We start from the raw sequence: 26,918 nt of genomic DNA, 5'->3' as shown, positions 1-26,918 counted from the left end.
ATGATCTAACATATCTGGATGTTGCCTGAAGGACTGGTCTGTGTTTCATCTAACTCCGAGCTCAGACAGATAAAAGTGGAATTACTTAGATACCAGGCTGGGAAGAGCCACAGGAAGCAGCAGGCACTGCTCATGGAAGCTGGAATGGGACTACACACTGGTAGAAGCATGGGAATGGGCGAGTTATGGGTAGAGGAAAACAATAGGATATCTAAGACCCTGGAAAGAAGCTGGGGTGAGACTCTTTCGGAAATTAAGACATTCAAAAGCAGACAGTAAATGGGGTGAATTGGGGGGAGAAAAGTACACACAGGCCCAGGGCAGATGCATGCCCATAAAAGGCCTGAGAGGACCTTATGCCTTCACCCTGGGAGGGTTCCAAAGTTTAGAACTTGCCTTGTTGGTTAGTGATGGTTTTCTAAGTCTGCAAAGACTGGGAAAAATGGTACTTTTTAAGAATGCCCAATTTAAAAAATCAAAAGGCATACAAAGAAACAGAAAAACATCTGTTCAGTGGAAGAAAATAAAGTGTCAAAAAAAAAAATCATCCCTGAAGAAACACTAGCATTATATTTTCTTTTGTTCTTTCTTTCTTTCTTTCTTTTTTTTTTTTTTTTTCTCGAGATGGAGTCTCGCTCTGTCACCCAAGCTGGAGTGCAGTGGCGCCATCTCAGCTCACTGCAAGCTCCTCCTCCCAGGTTCACGCTATTCTCCTGCCTCAGCCTCCCGAGTAGCTGGGACTACAGGTGTCTGCCACCACACTCGGCTAATTTTTTTGTATTTTTAGTAGAAATGGGGTTTCACCATGTTAGCCAGGATGGTCTCCATCTCCTGACCTTGTGATCCACCCACCTCAGCCTCCCAAAGTGCTGGGATTACAGGCATGAGCTACTGTACCTGGCTTTTCTTTTCTTTTCTTTTCCCTTCCCTTCCCTTCCCTTCCCTTCCCTTCCCTTCCCTTCCCTTCCCTTTCTCCCTCTCTCTCTCTCTCTCTCTCTCTTTCTGTTTTTTTTTTTGAAATGGAGTCTTGCTCTGTCACCCAGTTTGGAGTGTAGTGGTGCAATCTCTGCTTACTGCAACCCCACCTCCCTGGTCCAAGAAATTCCCCTGCCTCAGACTCCCAAGTAGCTGGGATTATAGGTGCATGCCACTACGCCCAGCTAATTTTTTTTGTATTTTTAGTAGAGATGGGGTTTCACCATGTTGACCAGACTGGCCTTGAACTCCTGACCTCAGTCTATCCACCCACCTTGGCCTCCCAAAGTGGGATTACAGGTGTGAGTCATCATGCCTGCCATAGCATTATATTTTCTAGGTAAAAAGACTTGAAACAATTGTCTTAAATATGAAGAAAGAGCTAATAGAAAACACAGAAAAATGAGCTAAAGAAATCAAGCAAACAATATAGGAACAAAATGAGAATATCAGCAAAGAGATATAAATTATAAAAAGAAACCAAATAAAAATTCTGGAACTGAAAAATATAACGCTTGAATAGAAAAATTTAGGCCAGGCGCAGTGGCTCAAGCCTGTAATCCCAGCACTTTGGGAGGCCGAGATGGGTGGATCACGAGGTCAGGAGATCGAGACCATCCTGGCTAACACGGTGAAACCCCGTCTCTACTAAAAAAATACAAAAAACTAGCCAGGCGCCGTGGCGGGCGCCTGTAGTCCCAACTACTCGGGAGGCTGAGGCAGGAGAATGGCGTGAACCCGGGAGGTGGAGCTTGCAGTGAGCTGAGATCCGGCCACTGTACTCCACTCCAGCCTGGGCGGCAGAGTGAGACTCCGTCTCAAAAAAAAAAAAAAAAAAAAAAAAAGAAAAATTTACTAGAGGTCTTCAACTGCAGACTCTGTCAGGAAGAAGAAAGAATCCATAAATTTGAAAACAGGTCATTTGAAATTATTAAGTCTGTGGAGAAACAAGAAAAAAGAATGAAGTAAAGTAAACAGAGCCTGAAGAACCTATGAGACATCAAGCAAATCAACACACATGCTATGGGAGTCCCAGAAAGAAAGATAGCAAGAAAAAGACAGGGAAATTATTTGAAGAAATATTGGCCAAAAATGTCCTACATTTGAAGAAGTATGTAGATATATAGATACAAAAATAAAAACAAAAAAAATCAGAGAACTTGAAGTAGGATACACCCAAAGAAACTCACACTGAAACACTTTGTAATTAAACTGTAAAGGCAAATACAAGAGAATCTTGAAAACAAGAGAAAAGTGACTCATCATAAACCAGGGACCCTTAAAAAGATTGCGAAGGGATTTCTCAGCAAAAACTTTGTGAGAAGACAGTGTAAGATATATTTAAAATGCTAAAAGAAAAATACAAAACCAAAAACACTGTGAACCGAAAGTTGTATATCCAAACAAACTCACTTTCAACAATGACACAGAAATTAAGAAATTTTCACATAAACAGAAGCTAAGGGAGTTTATTATCACTAAACCTGTCCTACAAAAAATGTGAGAGGAAGTCCTTCAAGTTGAAATGAAATAACAGTAACTCAAAACCACAGAAAAAGTAAAGTTCTTTGGGAAAGGTAAATATATGAACAATTATGAAAGCTTGTGTGATTGTACTTTTAGTTCATAACTCTACTTTTTATTCTTTTATAGGATTTAAGAAACAAAAGCATAAAAATAACTTAAAATCTATGTTAATGGATACACAATACATAAAGATGTAGTATGTGTAATCAATAAGTAAAATGGGGGAGGGCAGAGCTGTAAGTAGTAAAGTTTTTGCATGTAATTCAAGTTAAATTGACATCAATTTAAAATCAATTGTTATAACTTTAGCATATTATATTTGATCCCCATGGGATAACCATAAAAAATATAGACAGAAATATACACAAAAGAAAATTAGAAAAGTATTAAAATACATCACTACAAAAAAAATAACCAAACATGAAGGAAGGCAGTAATAGAGAAACTGAGGGACAAGAAAGCTACAAGATTTACAGAATACATATTGCAAAATAGCAGTAGTAAGGCCTTCCCTCTCAACAAATACTTTAATGTAAATAGGTTAAACTCTCCAGTCAAAAGACATAGATTGGCAGAGTGGATGTTTTTAAAAACAAAACAAAAAACTACATGATGTCTACAAGAGACTTACTTTAGATCTAAGGAAGTGCTTAAGTTCAGTGTAGGAGGATAGAAAAAAATATTCCATACAAGTAGTAACCAAAAGAGAACAAGGGTAGCTATACTGATACTAAACAAGATAGACTCTAAGTCAGAAACTGTTGTAAGAGACAATAAAGGGGTCAGATGCAGTGGCTCATGCCTGTAATCCCAGCACTTTGGGAGGCTGAGGTGGGTGAATCACTTGAGGCCAGGAGTTCGAGACCAGCCTGGCCAACATGATGAAACACCATCTCTACTAAAACTACAAAAAAATTAGCCAGGCATGGTGGCTTGCATCTAATTGTCTGGGAGCCCAGATAGAACAAAAAGACAGTGAAAAAATAAATTTGTTCTTTCTCTACTGGACCTGGGACACCTTTTTTCTCCTGCACTTGGACATCAGAACTCCAGGTTCTCTGGCCTTTGGACTCAGGAATTGGCACCAGCGTCCCCACAACCCCCTCTAAACTCAATTCTCAGCCCTTTGACGTCAGACTGAGAGTTACATCATTGGCTTTCCTAATTCTGAGGCTTTCACACTTGGACCGAACCACACCACCAGCATTCCAGGGTCTCCAGCTTACAGACAGCCTGTCATGGGACTTCTCAGCCTCCATAACTGTGTGAGTCAATTCCTCAATAAATCCCCTGTCATCCATCTATTATCTATCTATTGATCTATCTATCCATCTAGCTATCCATCTATCTGTCATCTATTTTTTTATCCATCTATCTTCCTATCATCTATCATCATTATCATCTATCTTTTTATTATCCATCTATCTATCTTCCTATCTGTCTGTCTGTCTGTCTATTACAGATCCTATTGGTTCTGTCTCTCTAGAGAACTCTGACTAATACAGTGGTTTAAATACATTTTACTTTGAGCTCATCTTCAGTGAGTTAGTATTCCTCAGGAGTTCTGTATACCTAGAGTGATAAAACTGTCTCTACATAGCAGTTCGGGATTAACTTCTGTCCAGAGCCCCAGGAGACTTAATTGCTCTGCATGAGTTTTTGTGTTTGTGTTTCAGGTTAGAGGTTTCTATACTATGCAGTAACATAAATTCAGACCTTGTAGCTGGTGCAGTGTAGACCAAAGTGGTACATTCTCATGAGTAATTGTTTTCTGACTAAAATCTACAGAAAGACTGCCAGTTTCTTCTCCATGTGTTTGTCATCTGTGAGGACAAGACACCTCAAGTCTCCAGGCTTCAAGTGAGGTGGTTATTGCCCCTCTGGTCTCTCCAGGGCTGGTGATGTCTACTCTTCCCACATGAGCCTTCTCACTCCCATCACCCATTCCTGGGGCTGACACTGGGTCAGCTTTCTCTTACACGCCTGGCTTTCCTGTTTCATCTTTGTTTTCACCTCAAAGAGATGTACCTTCACTTTTTAGCACTTGGTTTATATAACTTTTTATTTATTGATTTTTAAATTTAACTTTGTTTTTTGAGATGGGAGTCTCACTCTGTCGCCCAGGCTAAAGTGCAGTGGTGCAATCTCAACTCACTGCAACTTCTGCCTCCGGGGTTTAAGTGATTCTCATGCCTGAGCCTCCCAAGTAGCTGGGATTACAGGCATGTGCCACACCTGACTAATTTTTGTATTTTTAATAGACACAGGGTTTCGCCCTGTTGGCTAGGCTGGTCTTGAACTCCTGACCTCAGGAGATCCACCTGCCTCTGACTCCCAAAGTGCTAGGATTACAGGCATGAGTCACTGTACCTGGCCTACATATCTTTTTTTTTTTTGAGACAGAGTCTCACTCTGTTGCCCAAGCTGGAGTGCAGTGGCACAATCTCAGCTCACTGCAACCTCTGCCTCCTGGGTTCAAGCGATTCTCCTGCCTCAGTCTCCTGAGTAGCTGGGATTACAGGCACCTGCCACCATGCTTAGATAATTTTTGTATTTTTAGTAGAGACGGGGTTTCACTATGTTCGCTAGGCTGACCTCAAACTCCTGGCCTCCAGTAATCCGCCTGCCTCAGCCTCCAAAAGTGCTGGGATTACAGGCGTGAGTCACCACGCCCTGCCCATATCTTTTTTTTTTTTTTGAGATGGAGTCTTACTCTGTTGTCCAGGCTGGAATGCAGTGGTATGATCTCGGCTCACTGCAACCTCCACCTCCCGGGTTCAAGCACTTATCTGCCTGAGCCTCCTGAGTAGCTGAGATTACTACAGGTGCCTGCCTCCATGCCCAGCTAATTGTTTCGTATTTTTAGTAGAGATGGGGTTTCACCATCTTGGCCAGGTTGGTCTTGAACTCTTGACCTCGTGATCCACCTGCCTCGGTCTCCCAAAGTGCTGGGATTACAGGCATGAGTCACTGCACCCGGTTGCCCATATCTTTTTAATCAATTCGAAATTTAGTGAGATGTGTAGCACCTTTGCTATTTACTCTGGGTGTTACAAGAGTGCATCAAAAGCTGCCTTTGGCCTCATCATCTTGTAGTGAAGGAAGATGGACATGCATACAAATAATGAGGGAGCAAATACACAGGAAGAAAGGAGCAAGTAGAGTGTGGGTATAAGACTCACATTCAGTTGGGCACGGTGGCTCACACCAGTAATCCCAGCACTTAGGGAAGCCCAGGCGGGTGGATCACTTGAGGCCAGGAATTCAAGACCAGCCTGGCCAACATGGTGAAACCTTGTGTCTACAAAGAATACAATAACTAACCAGGCGCGGTAGGTCACGCTTGTAATCCCAGCACTTTGGGAGGCCGAGGCGGGCAGATTACGAGGTCAGGAGTTTGAGGTCATCCTGGCCAACACAGTGAAACCCCATCTCTACTAAAAATACAAAAATTAGCTGGGCATTGTGGTGGGCGCCTGTAATTCCAGTTATTCAGGAGGCTGAGGCAGGAGAATTGCTTGAACTCGAGAGGTAGAGGTTGCAGTGAGCCAAGATCAAACCACTGCACTCCATCCTGGGCGACAGAGCTAGTCTCCATCTAAACAAACAAACAAACAAACAAACAAACAATTATAACTAGTTGGACATGGTGGCACACACCTGTAATCCCAGCTACTGGGGAGGTTGAGGCAGGATAATTACTTGAATCTGGGAGGTGGAGGTTGCAGTGAGCTGAAATTGCACCACTGCACTCCAGCCTGGGCAACAGAGCAAGACTCTGTCTCAGAAAAGAAGACTAACATCCAGAATGGCTGATGATCAACCTTTCCCTTTAGGAGTACAGACATGGGGAGCTGTTGATACTTCTCTAGAAGGGGCATGACTGACAGAGAGTTCAACCCAGGTCCAGCGGGTATGAAATGAAATCATTCTGTTCACTGTCGTGTTGTGTATGTCTAAGACTTAATTCTCAGCCTGTGTAATGAATTTCTAAAGAAGCTGAATGCAAATGAATTGTTTTCACACTGAATCATATAGTAAACGGCTGAGGTGTTTGGGCTCCATGGCAGCTCTCTTGGTAGCCTCTTTTATGACAGTTGTGATGTCCACTGTGGGGGTCCAACCTCTCCACAGTCATGAATTTTACTCCTGTACCCCTTGAGCTGACAAGGGACGTGACACATAATACAGGCTCAGTAAACAGTTGATTGGTCAACAAAATGATCGCTCCCTGAGCCCGCACGCCTGGCTTCACGTGCCAGGGAGTTTTCAAACATAATTTGTTGGAAGGCCCTGTTACTTTCTGTACTAAAGAATCCAACAGGCCGGGCGCAATGGCTCACGCCTGTAATCCTAGCACTTTGGGAGGCAGAGGCGGGTGGATCGCCTGAGCTCAGATGTTCGAGACCAGCCTGGGCAACACGGTGAAACCCCGTCTCTACTAAAATACAAAAGAAATTAGCCAGGTGTGGTGGTGGGCGCCTGTAGTCCCAGCTACTCAGGAGGCTGAGGCAGGAGAATCACTTGAACCCGGGAGGCGGAGGTTGCACTGAGCTGAGATAGCCCCACTGCACTCCAGCCTGGGTGACAGAGCGAGACTCCATCCCCCACCCAAAAAAAAAAAAAAAAAAAAAAGGAATCCAAGAGGAAAATCTCTTTCCCTTATAAGCAGCCAAGGTTCTTCATACAGAAGCTGCTGAGAGACAGCAGTGGGTTGGGTCTCCTGATTTTCCCCACCCACTCCCACTATTTTTTTCCGATGAGATGCTGCCAACATAAAGAGGATTAGTTCCATTCACATGGCCCTGATGTATTGTCCTGCATTCCAGACAATGCTCAGGTTACAGCTGGAGGCAGGGTCTTGATCCTGGGCCAAACCGAGCCAGTGAGCCCACTGGTCTGGAAGCCTGAGCTGGGGAAGGGGAACGCCAAAACCAGGCCCTGAGCCAGGGACGGCAGGACTTGAAACGAACAGGGGGTGCACACTCACACACACACACTCTCTCACACACACACGTCAGGGGAAAGGGGGATTTAGCAGGTTTATTAGGCTCTTCCACTGTGCCAGCTCCACTGCGTGTTTTGCAAATGTTGTCATTTCATTTTTCTGGCAGTCCTTCTAGACATGTTATTCATGCCTATTTTGCAGTTGAAGAAGTAGAGGCTCAGGCTCCAGGTCCCAAAACGGTGAATGACAGCTCTGGGGCTTGATCCAGCTCTCACCTAGTTCTCTTGCTTTATCAACAGCTCTGAGGTCCTGTGCTTCATAAAGTGTATATTTTGCAAAACCACTGAGGTTCTCCCAGTTGTTCAGAGGTAAGCTGCCCATTTCCATGGAGCAGATCCTTTATGTGAAGTTCATTGGGCTGTCGTTGGTTCCAGCTCATTAGAGAACTAATGTTTTTGCAGCTTATAAAGAACAATCGTCTCTACTCAGAAACAGGCTTCCTTCACTGAGTAAAAGGCAGAATCCGGGTATCATTACCTCCCAGCAGGGGCAAGCTGCCACACGTGGGCGTACGGCTCGGAAGGCTGGATCTCCCTCTGGCTGAGTGTTCAGGCCCTGTACAGCCCCACCTCAGCTGGCACTGTGGGCTGCGGTTCTGCTGACCTCCCAACCTGCCCTTCGGGTCCAGTTGAACAGAAATATTACTTGTTGCCCAAGCAATTTTCAGTCTCACCATGGCTCTAGCTTCTTTCATCTGCACAAAGTGCAGAGACAGAGCGACACAGACAGACAGAGAGAAAAGGAGAGCCTTCATTCAGTATCTATAGCTCTTTTAAGACATTCCGAGTTAGCCTCCGACACAGGGGTTAGCAGCACTCATGTCCGCAGTGAGAGGGGGCCTCTCCCTCTCCAAAAACAATACTACTCGCCTGAACTGATTCAGAAACAGTGAGTCTGGATCTGTACATGGAAAAAGTTCAAATTACTATTTAAAAAATAAAACCACAACTATCTACTTACTGGATAGCTTTGAACTCCTAGAAGTTAACGGTAGACCTTCATCCACCATCCCAAACTCCCTGACCTCCACCATCACACACTCTGACCTACGCCATCACCTCTCTCACTCACTCCCTGACCTCCACCATCGCACACTCCCTGACCTCCACCATCGCACACTCCCTGACCTCCATTAACACTCACTCTCATATCTCTACCATCACACACTCCCTGACCTCCATTATCACTCACTCTCAGACCTCCACCATCACTCACAGACCTCCACCATCACTCACTCCCTGACCTCCACCAACACACACTCCCTGACCTCCACCATCACACTCTAACCTCTACCATCACACACTCCCTGACCTCCGCCTTCACATAATCCCTGACCTCCACCATCACTCACTCCCTGACCTCCACCATCACACACTCTAACCTCTACCATCACACACTCCATGACCTCCGCCTTCACTCTCTCCCTGACCTCCACCATCACACACTCTAACCTCTACCATCACACACTCCCTGACCTCCGCCTTCACTCTCTCCCTGACCTCCACCATCACTCACTCCCTGACCTCCACCATCACACACTCTAACCTCCACCATCACTCACTCCCTGATCACCATCACTCACTCCCTGACCTCCACCATCACTCACTCCCTGACCTCCACCATCACTCACTCCCTGACCTCCACCATCACACACTCTAACCTCCACCATCACACACTCCCTGACCTCTACCATCACATACTCCCTGACCTCCACCATCACTCACTCCCTGACCTCCACCATCACACACTCTAACCTCCACCATCACACACTCTAACCTCCACCATCACACACTCCCTGACCTCTACCATCACATACTCCCTGACCTCCACCATCACTCACTCCCTGACCTCCACCATCACTCACTCCCTGACCTCCACCATCACACACTCTAACCTCCACCATCACACACTCCCTGACCTCTACCATCACATACTCCCTGACCTCCGCCTTCACTCACTCCCTGACCTCCACCATCACACACTCTAACCTCCACCATCACACACTCCCTGACCTCCACCATCACACACTCTAACCTCTACCATCACACACTCCCTGACCTCCGCCTTCACTCTCTCCCTGACCTCCACCATCACTCACTCCCTGACCTCCACCATCACACACTCTAACCTCCACCATCACTCACTCCCTGATCACCATCACTCACTCCCTGACCTCCACCATCACTCACTCCCTGACCTCCACCATCACTCACTCCCTGACCTCCACCATCACACACTCTAACCTCCACCATCACACACTCTAACCTCCACCATCACACACTCCCTGACCTCTACCATCACATACTCCCTGACCTCCACCATCACTCACTCCCTGACCTCCACCATCACACACTCTAACCTCCACCATCACACACTCTAACCTCCACCATCACACACTCTAACCTCTACCATCACACACTCCCTGACCTCCACCATCACACACTCTAACCTCTACCATCACACACTCTAACCTCCACCATCACTCACTCCCTGACCTCCACCATCACACACTCCCTGACCTCCACCATCACACACTCTAACCTCCACCATCACACACTCCCTGACCTCTACCATCACATACTCCCTGACCTCCACCATCACTCACTCCCTGACCTCCACCATCACACACTCCCTGACCTCCACCATCACACACTCTAACCTCCACCATCACACACTCCCTGACCTCTACCATCACATACTCCCTGACCTCCACCATCACTCACTCCCTGACCTCCACCATCACACACTCCCTGACCTCCACCATCACACACTCTAACCTCTACCATCACACACTCTAACCTCCACCATCACTCACTCCCTGACCTCCACCATCACACACTCCCTGACCTCCACCATCACTCACTCCCTGACCTCCACTGTCACACTCTCCCTGACGTCTGCCTTCACTCTCTCCTGGACCTCCACCCACACACTGATTATATGCCCCTTGGATTTCTATTATCACACACTCCCTGCCCTCCTCTATTGTACACTCAACTGAGCCACAGTTTCTTGAGCAGCTGCCATATTGCATCCTTGGTGAGAAACTAGGATTCTAATATAAACCCCACATTGGTCTCCTTTTAAAGAAGAGAAATTGCCACAGACAGAAAAGAACAGGGGATTTTTAAAATGGGTAGTCTGAATTGCCAAGAAAATATGAGAAGATGCTCAGCCACCCTTTAATTCAGAAAAACGTACATGGAAATCACAGTGTGATACCACTTTACATCCATGAGCTTGGCAAACATTAAAAGTGGGCAGTATGAAAAGCTGAACCCTCATGGAGAAATGGGCACCCTCATACAGTGGTGAGATGCACAGCAGATCCCAGAGCCAGGTCCCCTGGCATCATGTTGGAACATGAAGGGGGTCGGCAGGTCTCCAGTTCCTCCACTCCTTTGTGTAGTCAGACTCCAACACTGGAGTCCTGGGAGCCAGTCCAGGGAGACTGTAGAAGAATGTTGACTGCAGCACTGCTTATAAGAACATCTGAACAACTGCTCATGGAGCTCCATTCGCAGGGAGATGCACTTGTAAAGAACAAATTCAGTGTAATGCAATGTTCTATAGGGAGATAGGCCGCATTGTACGGGGGAATGAGGCCTGATTGATAACTGGGTGACAAGGCACAGATGCAGCTCTGGTGAGAAGAACAGGACGGGAAGAGTGTCCCAGAAAAGGGAGCTGCGTATGTCAACATACAGAGTCATGAAAGAGCTTGTGTCAGGGAAGTTCTGTGTGGCTGAGTTACCTGGAAATGAAGGGGGCATTTAGGGGATGAGATGAGACAGAGAGGCAAGGCCAGAGAGGGGTGACAGCTTGGACCCCAGCTGAGGAAGTCAGGCGTTACCCTGCAGCCTCTTCCAGGTTTCAAGGCCAAACTCTCGGACTGCTGTTAAAGGGAAATCATTCGGAGGGTGTTATGGACACAGCAGGGCAAGGTGGCAGGGGTAGGTGAGGGGCCACAGATGGAGCTGCTGGGGCCTGTGGTGGTCAGAGGGCTCGAGAGCAGAGAGCAGGGACACCTAGGATGCTTGGGAGCACAGAGGACTGTGCCTCGGACCTCTTCCTGGGGTAAGCAAATGCCAACAATACCTGGTGTCACTGAAAAAATAGGACAATAAAAAGGAACAAGTGGAGGATGCCACATTTGGAGACTCTGAAAAGGCAAAACAACCAATGCAGGCACGGGTGTGGTTAGATGCTGCTTCAGGGCCAAAAACCAACTGTAATGGACATTTTGGGGACCATTGGGGAAATCTGCGTATGGCAGGATAGTAGATAATACTAGGGAAGTATGGTTGATCGTTTGCATAGGATGATGTTATTTCAGCTATGTGAAAGATGTCTTGGCCGGGCGCGGTGGCTCAAGCCTGTAATCCCAGCACTTTGGGAGGCCGAGACGGGCGGATCACTAGGTCAGGAGATCGAGACCATCCTGGCTAACACGGTGAAACCCCGTCTCTACTAAAAAATACAAAAAACTAGCCGGGCGAGGTGGCGGGCGCCTGTAGTCCCAGCTACTCAGGAGGCTGAGACAGGAGAATGGCCCGAACCCGGGAGGCGGAGCTTGCAGTGAGCTGAGATCCGGCCACTGCACTCCAGCCTGGGCGACAGAGAGAGACTCCGTCTCAAAAAAAAAAAAAAAAAAAAAAAAAAAAAAAAAGAAAGATGTCTTGAGCAGTGGCTCACGCCTGTAATCCCTGCACTTTGGGAGGTCAAGGCAGGCGGATCACGAGGTCAGGAGATTGAGACCATCCTGGCTAACACCGTGAAACCCCGTCTCTACTAAAAATACAAAAAAAATTAGCTGGGTGTGGTGGTGGGTGCCTGTAGTCCCAGCTACTTGGGAGGCTGAGGCAGGAGAATGGCATGAACCCGGGAGGCGAAGCTTGCAGTGAGCCAAGATTGCGCCACTGCACTCCAGCCTGGGTGACAGAGCGAGACTCCGTCTCAAAAACAAACAAACAAAAAAATGAACAGAAATTAGCTAGGCGTGGTGGCACACACGTGTAGTCCCAGCTACTCAGGAGGTAGAGGATGCAGTGAACCGAGCAACAGACGGCAACAGAGAAAGACTCTGTCTTAAAAAATATATATATATCTCTTTATTTTCAGGAGAGGTGTGTTGAAATACTTAGGTCATAACTTAGCATCATAACTCAGTAGTTTAGTTTCAAGCAGTTCAGGAAAAAAAAAGAAAATATCAAAAAAAGAAAAAACGGCAAAATGTTACTAATTACAGAATCTAGGTAGGACATATAATGGTGCATGCTGTACTATTATTAAACATTTTATTTTTGTTTGTTTGTTTGTTTTGTTTTGTTTTTTGAGACGGAGTCTTGCTCTGTTGCCCAGGCTGGAATGTAGTGGCACAATCTCAGCTCACTCCAACCTCCGCCTCCTGGGTTCAAGCGATTCTCCTGCCTCAGCCTCCCGTGCAGCTGGGACTACAGGCACATGCCACCATGCCCAACTAATTTTTGTATTTTTAGTAGAGACGGGGTTTCACTGTGTTAGCCAGGCTGGTCTTGAACTCCTGACCTTGTGATCCACCCGTCTCGGCCCCCCAAAGTGCTGGGATTACAGGTGCGAGCCACTGCACCCGGCCTTATTATACATTTTCTATGTGTTGAGAGGTTCTCATCATTTAGAAGATAGAGAGGAGATGATTGAAGAATATAGTATATCATGCATGTTAAGATACAAAATTAAATAAATGTTGGCTGTTTGCTTTCCTGCACCAGGTTTAGGTTTCTGAAATGTGTTTGTTACTGTGAGGTTTCTTTTGTGAGTAACTGTAGAAGTTGTTTGGCGCACAGTTGGGAATAGAAGAAAATGCAGCGGCTGGAGGAGGGGAGGTGGTGTTGCTGGCCCATGGGGAGCAGGCACGGCCCAGGGAGGCTGGGAGGCCACCACCCACAGCACTCGTAACCATAGACATTTAAATGGCATTTCCATCTCTAAACTTGCCTCCTTCTATTTTTGAAACTTTTGAACATAAAAGAGTTCATTTTTAAACAGACTCTTCTGAGTTGGCTGAGCCTGCCCAGGCCCCAAATCCTGCACAAATGCAGCCAGTGCCTGGAGGCAGTCAGACAGACGCAGAGTGTCTCATTTTGCTGTAAGTGACAGCCATAGCTAATGCCAGGGCGGAAGGGAAGACGCCTTCCATGCCACTGGGCTGCCAGGGACCTGGAAAATGTTTCTGCTTGACATCGCCATGAAAAAATAAAGCAAATGTCTTGCCCTAGAAAGAATCAGGCAAGGATGGGAGTAGAGGGCAGCTTTTTAGCCTCAAAATCATCTGGCGTTGTTTTTCTTGGATGACTGACTTTATTAAAAGCCCCATTTCCCTTCAGATGCAGCCCGAGGATGACAGTCAAGAGCAACTCCAGTCAACAAACTCACCAGCTCCATGTCTGTCCCCAGCCCGGGAGCCGAGGCACAGAAAAGCATCCCTGCCTTACAGCCAAGCACCTGGCCCGGAGGTGTTTGGAAGGGGATCCCCTCCCCCCACCCCCCAGCAATGGGGAAAGTCCCCGAGACCTTGATCACTCTGTGCAGTTAATCCAACGGCTTCCAGGACGGGGCACTGGCTGACTTCGCTTTCAGCTGTGGGTGCTAGACCCAGTGAACTCCCAGAGGCCAGGCAGCTTTCACTTTGGGGAACGCAGACTCTGTGGGTCCAGAAGGGCCTGTGTGGAAAGAGAAGCCAACGGTCTCTGGTTTTGTGTAAAGTCTCATGATGTTTAACGGCTGGCAACGAGCTCAACTGAAAACAAATGTAAAAACACCACAAGCTAAACCACGGGTACAGGCTGGGTGCACCCACAGGCCACCCAGCTGCTCTCTGTTTGGCTGTGACCAACTCGGCCCAGGTCCCATTTCTGGCACTCATTCCTGTTTCTTCACTTAAACAAAATGGCATGAATGCTGCCTTCTCAAGGGGCATGCTGTGAGGATGCTGTAACTTTGGAGAGTGCCTGACCCTTTCTGGGGTGCCCCTGCTTGCTCCCTTCCTCTTTTCCCCTCCGTCTTCCCTTTCCTCCCTCCTCCCCTTCTCCCCTCTCTTCTCTCTACTCCCTTCTCTCCTTTCCTCACTTCCTCCTCTCCTCCTGTCTCCTTTCCTGCCTCCTTCACTCCTCTTCTCCTTTCCTCCCTCCCTCCTCTTCTCTATGCCTCCCCTTTCTTCTCCCTCATCTCCCCTTTCCCCCCTGTTTCCCTCTCCTCTCTCTCCCTTCTTCCCTCCCTCTTCCCTGTCTTGGCCGTGAACCTTTCCCTGGGCTTCCACACGCTGCTCAGTCTCCTCTAGGCCCATTCCATGTCTTCTCAGACAACCCAGCACCACCCCTCGACCACCTTCCACAGAGGGGGCTGCCCTTGTCAGCTCCCTCGTCAAGGGGCCGCCAGTATTTCTAGGTCAGCTCATGAATGGCAGTGTACTCCAGCTCTTCTGTGTCAAAAACAAACACCCTCCTCCCAGCGCTGCTCCTGGCCGGCTGCCCCGCCCTCTGCCAGGCGTTTCTCAGAAGACAAGACCTAATGAGCTGGCTGCTGCCAATCTGGTCCTCACAGTTCATCAGTAGGTTTCCAGACAGGCCTCAGGCTCAGGGACAGCGCAGAGACAGCTGCCTTCTCCTCTTTCCTGGAGCGCCTGAGACCTGGGTGCACCTGGGGGGCTGGTGCATGGGCTGCTCCCAGTGAGTGGGAAGTTCACGTCCAGAAGTACACCCGCCACTGGCCGCAGCAGCACAGGTTCATCCAGCGCACCAGGCGAGGCTGGAGCTCTCTGGGAGTGGAGGAACAGGTGGGGATGAGCCTGAACTTGCACGCAGAGCTCTGGGCTTCATTCAGCCCCCGCCCCGCCCCAGCTGTGTCGTCTGGGCACCGAGTTCTCCCTGCGCTGCTCTCCTCCTGGCAGAAGGCGGGTCATAACAGCACCATCATGCAGGAGTGCGGCGCCGTCTAAATAGGCACAGGAAGCTGCACAGAGAAGATGTATGGGCAACAGTGCCCATGGAGAACCCATGCAGCCCTCTAAGAGGGGCAGAGAGCCTCCAAGCAAAAGTCATTGTATCTCAACACTCACTCCCCTGAAGACTATTTGTTCTTGGGAAGTAGGATACCTAATATTGAATGTCTGTGGTCCCCTTGCAACTCACATGCTGAAGCCCTAACCCTGAATGAGATGGTGTCTGGAGATGGAGCCTTTGGGGGTGATTGGGGTTAGATGAGGTCAAGAGGGTGGGACCACCCATGACAGAGATTACAAGGAGAAAAAGAGGAAAGAGATGTCCCTGCCCCCTCTCTTTCTCCCCCTCTCCCCACCAAGGCAGAAGAAAAGCCATGTGAGGACACAGTAAGAAGGCAGACGTCTGTAAGCCAGGAAGAGAGTCCTCACCGGGACCCAACCATGCTGGCACCCTGGTCCTGGACTTCCGGCCTCCAGAACTGTGAGAGGAATTTCAGTTGTTGAAGCCACCTGTGGTATTTTGCTAAGGCAGCCAGAGCAGACTCAGATAATCTTTAAACACACATACTTTCAGCAGTAGCTGGCATGTCTGACCTGCCCAGATGAACTGATTGCACACTTAGGTAAACTGACTACTCATCCCGGCAAAGCCCCTCACCCTGTAACCACCCCACTGAACTGACCAGACTGGTGGCTCACCCCAGCCTTGGACAGGCAGAACATCGGCCCTGGACACAGTCCCTGTCATCCTAAAGGAGCCTCCTTAAGGAGCACTGGTAGGACCAGGGAGAGTCAGAGTTAATAGCAATGATAGTAACTTCAGTGCTTTGTATGGAGCAGCTGTGTATGATGAGCCAGGGCTGGGACCAAGCATTTTCCATTCATCATCTTGTTTAATTTCTGTTGTTACCTTGTGAAGAAGGTAGGATTATCTCTATTTCACAGAAGAGGAAACTAGAGATGAAATTCCTTGTGCAAGTTTACACTGCAAGTACCAGATGGACCAAGCTTCCAACCCTCCTCTCTCTGACTTTAAACCTTATGCATTTTAGAGGAAAAAGAGTCATTGATCAAAGTATTTTTCTTTCTTGAGATTTATTTGGGGTTGGGGGTGGTGTTGCTTTTTTAAAAAACAGAAGAGGTAAACATGTCTGTTAAAAACAGACAGGCCAGGCACGTTGGCTCATGCCTGTAATCCCAGCACTTTGGAAGGCTGAGGCAGGTGATCACTTGAGGTCAGGAGTTTAAGACCGGCTTGGCCAGCATGGTGAAACCCTGCCTCTACTGAAAAATACAAAATTAGCTGGGCATGGTGGTACACACTTATAATCCCACCTACTTGGGAGGCTGAGGCAGGAGAATCGCTTGAATCTGGGAGGTGGAGGTTGCAGTGAGCCAAGATCGTACCACTGCACTCCAGCCTGGGTGACAAAGTGAGACTCTGTCTCAAAAACAAACAAACAGAAAGCTCTGTTTTACCATCTTGGAGAGATCAAGCCTGAGACAGAAGGTTGGAAGCTCAAGAGGAGGTAAGGGTGCTAAGCAGGGAAAGCAGACCCCAGCAGTGGGAAGTCCCTCCTGCCCACCTCACTGTGAGCTTTGTCATGTAAGAATATGTGACATCGGGAGGCTGAGGCAGGAGAATGGCGAGAACCCAGAAGGCGGAGCTTACAGTGAGCTGAGATTGCACCATTGCACTCCAGCCTGGGTGACAGAGTGAGACTCCGCCTCAAAAAAATTAAATTAAATTAAATTAAATTAAAAATTAAAAATAAAAGAATATGTGACATTCAGATATTGTCAGCACAGGATACTCTGCTGTTGCTCAGAGACCGGGGGCCCCTGCCACGTTCGTCCACTGTCCCCTCTTCCTCATGCCGTGACTGCTGAGCCTGGAGCCCCCAGTATCCGAGCGTGGCAAAACTGGCTTAAATGCCCCCTCTCCCACTCTGCCCTTGCACCTCTCTTAACCTAACTTTGTGTCCTCATCCGTGGAGTGGGCATACAGGCCACACTGCACAGGTTTGTCGTAAAGTTGAATTAAAGGAAGGCTGGAATCCGCACCACAGTGTCTAGCACATAAGAAGCCTTTGAAAGATGCCCGCTTACTTCTCTCCTTCTCTATCTACTAAGATTGTGTTGATGCCTTTTACAGTTTGATGGAGAAGGTCAGAGGATGTGGGAAGACATGTATGTTTAGGAGAGTGTTTTGACGTAGACAAGAGTGGGGATTTTTTTTTTTTTTTTTGTCTTTTTTGCTTTTTTTTTTTTTTTTTTTTTTTTTTTTTTTTGGTTTTTGAGACGGAGTCTTGCTCTGTCCCCCAGACTGGAGGTTTTGTCTGCGGCTCGTCCTGCTACATATGAACCCTAAGTTCCTATAGAACCTCATTTCACCATCACTTCCTTCTCTGTTTCCTTCCCTTCCCAGCCCCCGTCAGAGGGCTTCTCACCCCCAACCTCATGTCCCTTCTAGGGTCCCCAACCTGCCCCAGCCCTGCATGGCTGCCTTCAGCCTGTTCTTCGTTCATCTGATTAAAGCACTGTCCCCACCTCAACCACTCTGATGGCTGGACATCGCCCACGGTGCCAAATTCTGAGCATCCACTGCCCCACGCACAGTGTGCAGCCCTACAGCCTTCCCAGGGTCCTCTCCCACCCGTCCCCTGACACCCCAGACTGACTCCCCTTCCAGGAAGGCCTCCCCTGCTTCATTTTCTTCCCTACCCGAAGAGACTGCAGACATAAATGCTCCCCCACCTCCTAGCCCAGGAGAATTCCAGTCACTTCCTTCTCATCAGTTTCCATCACTGACCAGGAGGTTATCACACTGCTATTTATTTATCATCTGTGTCCCCACCGAGCTCAAGCTCGCAATCCCTGAAGGTCTGAGATTGCATCTTCAACCAGTACCCGGCACACAGCAGGTGTGCAAAAGATGCCTGCAGGAAGGTGAGCTAGTTAAGGGTCTGCTCAGCCGCCCTGAGCCAGTGCCTGGTGGCTGAGCCAGGCTCCAAGCTGGTTCTTGCCCGCTGCACATGCCCATGTCCCTCACTCCACGTTTCCCCTTCACTGTGGGACATTTCAGCATGCTGAGTTTCCTCGGGCACAAGCACAAGGGGGCAGGTGCTTACAGAAAGTCCAGCCCGCTGTGTATGTGGCCTGTGTGTGCAGTGAGGCACTGCTTCACAGCGGGGATACCGGCGGGGACACATTCTGAGATTTGGTCATTGTGCAGTCATGGAGTGCACTTAACACAAACCGAGGTGATAGAGCCTCCTGCTCACCTAGGTTACACCGGACAGCAGATTGCTCCTAGGCTACAAGCCTGTCCAGCGTGTTCCCATACTGTATACTATAGGCAATTGTAACAGTGTATTTGTGTATCTGAACCTATTTAAGCATGGAAAAAGTACAGTAAAGATACAGTATATGAAAGATAAAAATGGTTCACCTGGATAGGACATTGTCAGAATGAAGCTTGTAGGGCTGAAGGCTGCTCTGGGTGAGGCAGTGAGTGGTGAGTGAATGTGAAGTCCTAAGACATTACGGTACACGTTTGTAGACTCTATAATAAACACTGCACTTAGTCTACAATAAATTTATATTTATTTATTTATTTATTTATTTATTTATTTTGCGATGGCGTCTCTCTCTGTCACCCAGGCTGGAGTGCAGTGGCACAATCTTGGCTCACTGCAACGTCTACCTCCCTGGTTCAAGTGATTCTCCCACCTCAGCCTCCTAAGAAGCTGGAATTACAGGTGTGTGACACCACACTAGGCTACCTTTTGTATTTTTAGTAGAGATGGGTTTTTGCCATATTGGCCAGGCTGGTCTTGAACTCCTGACCTCTGGTGATCCACCCTCCTCAGCCTGCCAAAGTTCTGGGATTACAGGCGTGAGCCACCGTGCCTGGCCTAAATTTATTTTTAAAATTGTCTTTCTTCAATTATAAATTAAACTTAGCTTCCTGTAACTTTTTTACTCTATATATTTTTACATTTTTTAGCTTTTTGATTTTTTAAAATAACACCTGGCTTAAAACACAAGCACAATTTATAGCTGTACAAAAATATTTTCTCTTTTTAATATCCTTATTAAATAAGCTTTTTTCTATTTTTAAAATTTTATTTTTTATTTTTTACATTTTTTGTTAAAAATTAACAAAGAGGCCGGCGCGGTGGCTCAAGCCTGTAATCCCAGCACTTTGGGAGGCCGAGACGGGCGGATCACGAGGTCAGGAGATCAAGACCATCCTGGCTAACACAGTGAAACCCCGTCTCTACTAAAAAATACAAAAAACTAGCCGGGCGAGGTGGCGGGCGCCTGTAGTCCCAGCTACTCGGGAGGCTGAGGCAGGAGAATGGCGGGAACCCGGGAGGCGGAGCTTGCAGTGAGCCGAGATCACGCCACTGCACTCCAGCCTGGGCGGCAGAGCGAGACTCCGCCTCAAAAAAAAAAAAAAAAATTAACAAAGAGACACACTAGCCTAGGCATACACAGGGTGAGAATCATCGATATCACTGTCTTCCACCTCCACGTCTCATCCGTGGTCTCATCCCGTAGGGAGGTCTTCCGGGCCAATAACATGCATGGAGCTCTCACCTGTGATAACAATGCCTTCTTCTGGATGCTTCCTGAAGGACCTGCCTGGGGCTGTTTTACAGTTAACTTCTTTTTTATAAGCAAAAGTAAACTCTAAAATAACAAAAAAAGTATAATAGGGCCAGGCCTGGTGGCTCACTCTTGTAATCCCTTCGGATCACCTGAGGTAGGGAGTTCCAGACCAGCCTGACCAACATGGATAAACCCCATCTCTACTAAAGATACAAAATTAGCCAGGCATGGTGGTGCATGCCTGTAATCTCAGCTACTCGAGAGGCTGAGGCAGGAAAATCACTTGAACCCGGGATGGGGAGGTTGCAGTGAGCCGAGATCACGCCATTGCACTCCATCCTGGGCAACAAGAACAAAACTCCGTCTCAAAAAAAAAACAACAAAGAAAGGTATAATATAGGCCGGCTGCAGTGGCTCACGCCTATAATCCCAGCACTTTGGGAGGCTGAGGCAGGCGGATCACTTGAGCTCATGAGTTGATCAGCCTGTGCAACATGGCGAAACCCTGTCTCTACAAAAGATACAAAAATTAGCCATGGCATGCGCCTGTAATTCCAGCTACTCAGGAGGCTGAGGTGGGAGGATGACTTGAGCCTGGGAGGAAGAGGTTGCAGTGAGCCGAGATTGCACCACTGCACTCCAGCCAGGGTGACGGCACCAAACTTTGTCTCAAAAAAAAAAAAAAAAAAAAAAAGAGAAAAAGAAAAGAAACAAAAACATATAATAAATACATAAACAAGTAACAGTCATTTATTATCACTATCAAGTATTATGTGCTGTATATAAATCATGTGTGCTGTCCTTTCATGCAACTGGCCATGCAGTAGGTTTGTTCATACCAGCATCCCCACAAACACCTGAGTAATGCAGTGTGCTACAGTGTTACAGCAACTACTCTTCACTGGGTAATAGGAGTTTTTCAGCTCCATTACATTATGGGACCACCATTATAGATGCAGTCCAACATTGACTGAAAAGTTATTATGCAGCGCATGACTGTATTTATGGGATTTTTCATGTAGACTAGTATATCAGTTATAGATGGCCTCATGACGGTTAAATGTCTGTCACTTAGGAGCTTAAAGCAACAAAATGTATTATCTCAGTTTCGGTGGGGCAGAAACTCAGACCAGGCCTAGCTGGGTGGTTCCAGGTCAGATTCTCTCCAGGGGTTCCAGTCAAGCTGTGGCCTGGCACTGACTTCCTCTAAAGCCTCAACTGGGGCTGGAGAGTGGCTTCCAAGTTTGAAACTGACCCAGTAGTCCCATAGACTGTTTTTCGGATAAACATACAAATTGACCCTTCTGGCTTGAAATTTACATTTGTTTTACTTGAGTTCCTTCCTCAGGAAACTAACTTCAGGTTTCTCAAGAAAAGTACCAAAGAACTGAAACTCACCAGATCACCACATTCAGACAATGAGATGCTGCCCCCTCATTCATCATGATTGCTTCCGTGCCCCTCCCTAGTTCCTGTTTTCTTACACATTGTTTCATTTCTTCCCTGCTATACAAATCCCTGGTTTTAGTAGGTCGGCAGGATGGATTTGAGACTGAGCTCCCATCTCCTCAGCTGCAGCACCTGATTAAATCCTTTCTTGGTAATACTTGTCATCTCAGTGATGAGCTTTCTGTGCGGTGAGCAGTAGGACCTGGACCAAACCCCTGGTGTTGTGGTAACAAGTTCACCCAGTCACGCAGCTCCTGGCTGGAGGCCTCGGTTCCTTGCTGCATGGATCTCTCCGCAGAGCTGCTCACGGTGTGGCATCTGGCTTCCCTAAGAGTCAGCTATCCAAGAGAAAGAGCAGTCAAGATGGAAACCACAATGCCTTCTTCGGACCTAGTCCTCAAAGTCACAGACCTCCACCTCAGCCAGACTCCATATTTTACAAGTGTCGCCAAACACAGTTTGGACTCAGGCAAGGGGAATCAGCCTCCAACCTTTAATGAGGGAATAACAAAGAAGTCTTGGGCCTGGCCGGGCACGGTGACTCACACCTGTAATCCCAGCACTTTGGGAGGCCGAGGCGGGAGGATCACGAGGTCAGGAGATCGAGACCATCCTGGTTAACATGGTGAAACCCCTTCTCTATTAAAAATACAAAAAAAATTAGCCAGGCGTGGTGGCGGGCGCCTGTAGTCCCAGCTACTCAGGAGGCTGAGGCAGGAGAATGGCTTGAATCCGGGAGGCGGAGCTTGCTGTGAGCCCAGATGGAGTCACTGCACTCCAGCCTGGGCGACAGAGCGAGACTCCATTCTCAAAAAAAAAAAAAAAAAGAAGTCACGGGCCTACATTTAAATCCACCACTTAAATCCACCACAACTAATTTTTTTTAGAACAAAAAGAGACTTGTGTGGAGTGAAATAATGACCACGTACCTTAAACTTACCAAACTCTTGCTGTATTTCATGGATTTCAAAGACATACTAATTTTTCACATTTGAACACCTCTAAAATTAGGAGGCATTTTTCCAATAGCACAGCCTAGTTTCAGTGAAATGCAGTATTGTGTGTGGGCCTCGTGCCCTGCAGTATTGCATTTAATTATTATGGCACTCGTAAAATGTGGATATTAATATGGCCATATGGAATGTGGGGCCCTGGGTGTTTGCTGAAGAGAGTGGGTAACTTGCCCATGTCCCTTGCCTGGAGCACAACAGAGCAAGGATTCAAACCCATGGGGCCCTCAGTCTTAACACTGTGCTGTCATGACTCAGTGGAGTGTAAAGAGGAATTGTATTTTGAAGGCTTCCTTTCAATCACTGCTTCCTATATTGCTTTTCCACCCTCCCTTTTGCACCTCTGGCAACGTTTGGGGGTATTCTATTCGCTTTCCAGCCACTTTCAGCTATTCAAATGTTGATCTCAAACTCAGTGAAATCTTTCCTCTGTCTCCATGCAGATGACTGGTGGCTTGAAGAATGGTGAGGGGTCAGGGTGAAGGGGAAGGACTGTGGCTCCATGCTTGCCTAGGGACCTTGGACTTGGGGGCACAGAGGCAGGCTGCGCTTCTGAAACCCCTCCTCCCCACCTATGTTCTAGATCCAGCTCTTACAAGAAGGATGGAAGACGGCGAACATCACTTCTTCAAATACCTGGGTGTGTGGAAATCCTTTCTCTCTCTGCTGTCACCGCATCTCTGGGCATACACCTGGCGGTGGATTCTCTGTGCGCCGCAGGAGTCCCAGTGCTGTATGTCTCTGCATCCTCCTGGCCCGATCCTGTTGCCCAGTGCAGTGCCCTTGGTCAGCAGGGCCTCAGTGAACCGAGATGGGACGGGGCAAGTGTGTTTCAGCCCACACCTCCCACTCCCACCCTGGTCCTCTCTCGTTCTTCTTCCCCCAGGACTGGAAGGGGTGGCCTCCCCTCCTTCCTTTGGGTCAGATCCTTCTCTGACCAGAGCAGAAACCCTGAGAGATCTGGAAAAGGAGAAAGGACCATACCTCCAGCTGAAAGGAGTCAGGAAGCCCTCTCTCTGCACCAAGCCTCTTTCTCCTGACCGGGGTCTCTCCCAGCTCAGCCTAGAGACAAAGGCTGCCAGGCTGCAGGGGTCATGGGAAATTAAATGCCACAATTTAGTATTTGCAATTTGTGGCCCCCTTTCAAATGTAGTCTGTGAAGATCTCTGTATAATTGTCAGTGAAACCCCTCGAGCTAGTAAGGCTTAACACAAACTTTCCTGTTTGAACTTTAAGATGATGATTGCAAATACCAGTGAAGGTGAAGAGTGAGAATTGTATCATCTTGCAGGGGTTCCTGTAAGTGCATAGTCAAGTGGACCTTAAAAATACATAAGGGCTAGGAGCCGGTTGCAGTGGCTCACGCCTGTCATCCCAGCACTTTGGGAGGCCAAGGCAGGTGGATCACGAGGTCAGGAGATCGAGACCATCCTGGCTAATACGGTGAAACCCCGTCTCTACTAAAAATATAAAAAATTAGCCGGGCGCGGTGGCAGGCGCCTGTAGTCCCAGCTACTCAGGAGGCTGAAGCAGGAGAATGGCATGAACCCAGGAGGCGGAGGCTGCAGTGAGCCAAGAGAGTGCCACTGCACTCCAGCCTGGGCAACAGAGCAAGACTCTGTCCCCAAAAAAACAAAACAAAACAAAAAGCAAAAAAACATAAGGGCCAGGGGCCAGGTGCTGTGGCTCATGCCTGTAATCCCAGCACTTTGGGAAGCCAAGGTGGGCAGATCATGAGGTCAAGAGATCGAGACTGTCCTGGTGAAATCCCATCTGTACTAAAATAAACAAAAAAATACAAAAATTAGCTGGGCATGGTGGTGCTCACCTGTAGTCCCAGTTACTCGGGAGGCTGAGGCAGGAGAATCACTTGAACCCAGGAGGTAGATGTTGCAGTGAGCCGACAGCGCACCACTGCACTCCAGCCTGGGCAACATGAGCCAAACTCCATCTCAAAAAAAAAAAAGTAAGCGCCATGATCTGAAACCTGAGCAAAGAAAATCTCCCCAAATCTACATACTTGTCTCTGGGTGGTGAGACAAGGGAGAAATCTTTTCTTTCTTCCTTCTCTTTGGGTATCCCAAATGGTCTATCATAAGCATGTTTATTTTTAAATTGGGGAAAACAGCAACTTACTGAAAATGAGTGCAAGAAAAAGCCCCCTGAGGCATTTATAGGGAGTTTCATTTTTATCACCACAATTTGCGTTCCAGAGAAAAGCATCACTTCCTTATTTGGGAACTCTAGCTCAGTGCCTGGAAAATGATGAGTGCTGGGAGGTGTACTGCCTTTCCTCCCCTCCAGCCCCAGCCCCACTTTCTCACTCTGCACCACCTCATGCACCTGGCTGGCTTCTGGGTGCAGCAGCTGCAAATTCAAAAGGCAGAGAGAAGTTCATTTTCAAGAGAATGTTGGACAATTGTGTTTGCATCCCTAGAAGGAACCAGCTGGGAGTGGCCAAGGGACCAAGCTATCAGGATAGTCCTAGGTTTAAGGAGGAACACTTCTGCCTGTGGGCTTCCCCGACTCCATTGCCCATTCGGCCTCACAGAGTCTCACTCTGGGGTCAAACCACCATGTCTCCAAAGTCTGGAGGAGCTCAGCGGGAGAAGCATGAGACCACCAGTCAGGGGCCAGCCCATATCACAGACCTGACTTTGGGGTCACCCTTTTCCTCTTATGCCTCAGAGGAGCATTATATCTTCTCTAGATACCGGAGGAGGCTCCAATTAGTCTAAATGCTGAGGAACACAGACAGTCAGAAACAGTGCCAAGGCCTCCCACTCAGAAGAGCCTCAGGGCTCAGCTTGGCTCAAAGCTGCACTATATATGTGTAATATGAAGGTATATTTCTGAATGCATATCTGTATGTATGGATGTACATATGTATATGCTCACATTTACATACATGCACACACACATGTTAAATATATACATCGTGTACATCATGCACACTCATTTGCGTATGCTCAGACATTCTAGAATTATGCCTGGTACAATCAGAGGGTGTAACCTCAGAGAGGATGGACTGGAAATAAGAGTACGAGAGAGGGGAAGTTCTGTCCCTCACCTGATACCCATTCAGTAACATTTGAATTTTTGTGTACAAGCTCTTTTCACAACAAAATAAAAACGACTTAAACTTAGTCTCAGCGCTGAATGGAAAAGTGAATGAGAGGGGTGGCCGTGGCAGTCCTATGGAGCACGCGTGCTTCACTCTCTTTCAGCGTCACTCAGGGGACAAGGCCGTGTCCACATTCACAGAGGCTTGGGCAGCAATACATTCATAGAAAGCTCTGATTAATGACTCAGGCTTTGCCCCAAAGGACTCATGAGCATTCCAAACACAAACGTAAACACTGGCTGGTCTACTGTATGCTGGAAAACGCAGCCACTCTAAGCAGGGCCTTGCAGGCTCTAAGATACTGCAGCGAGCCTGTGGAGCTCAGCCTAATGGCTAAATGAGATGTAGCAGCTGCTTTTGATTGTGGGAAATTCCCCAAGCCCAACTGCAACCATAGTGAATGGAGTTATTTTTGAAGTTCAAGCTGCGCTGGATCTTTTCAAACAGCCAAGAGCGTGTTCGTGGCAGCCCCGTTTTTTTCCATGGCCCTTCACTCCCTGTTTCCTTCAGAAATTGAGCACTGATTGTTAATCCTCGTGGATCTCTTCTTAGCCACTTCCTGACCTCATCTGTGGAGGCGGGGGAGGGAGGGGAAAGATGTTTTTAGAAACTCAAAGTTTGAGAGAAAGATCTAAAAGGGTCTGAGTCTAATGAATTCCCAACACTGAAAAGAGTTAGCATAACATTCCTTCCATGTTAATATTTGGCAGCCTGCGCAGTGTTTGGACTGGAAGATAAAGTAGGGGATAGACAGAGAGGGAGGGAAGAAGAGAGAGAGAAAGGTTGGTGGCAGAAGGGAGGGAAAGAAGGGGTGGTAGAGGAAGTGGGAGGAGGGAGAAAGAGAAAAATGGAAAGAAAGAAAGCTGTAGAGACAGAGGAAGGGAGAGAGAGAGCCTACCTGTGATCGAATTCTTCCGGTACACCAAGGCAAGAAACCCCAGCATACAGAAAGCCCTCTGTCCTTGTGATAACGAAGGGCGTCTAATTGAGCTAACACAAGCCGCCTGTGGAGGGTTGAACTAAAAGAGCTCCCTGTAACACATGCCCATGGGGGCTTCAGGAGCTGTAAACATTCACCCCTAGAGGCTGCTGTGGGGTCGGAGCCCCACAACCTGCCCATCTGTATGCTCCCCTAGAGGTTTGAGCAGTGGGACACTGAGGAAGCAAGCCACACCCTCATCACACGCCCTGCGAGGGGGACAGGGAACCTTTCCCTGAAAATTGATTTTC

This window comes from Macaca thibetana, chromosome 3 (genome assembly GCF_024542745.1).
Source record: "Macaca thibetana thibetana isolate TM-01 chromosome 3, ASM2454274v1, whole genome shotgun sequence".
NCBI lineage: Eukaryota > Metazoa > Chordata > Mammalia > Primates > Cercopithecidae > Macaca > Macaca thibetana.
This window is presented reverse-complemented; position numbering follows the sequence as displayed.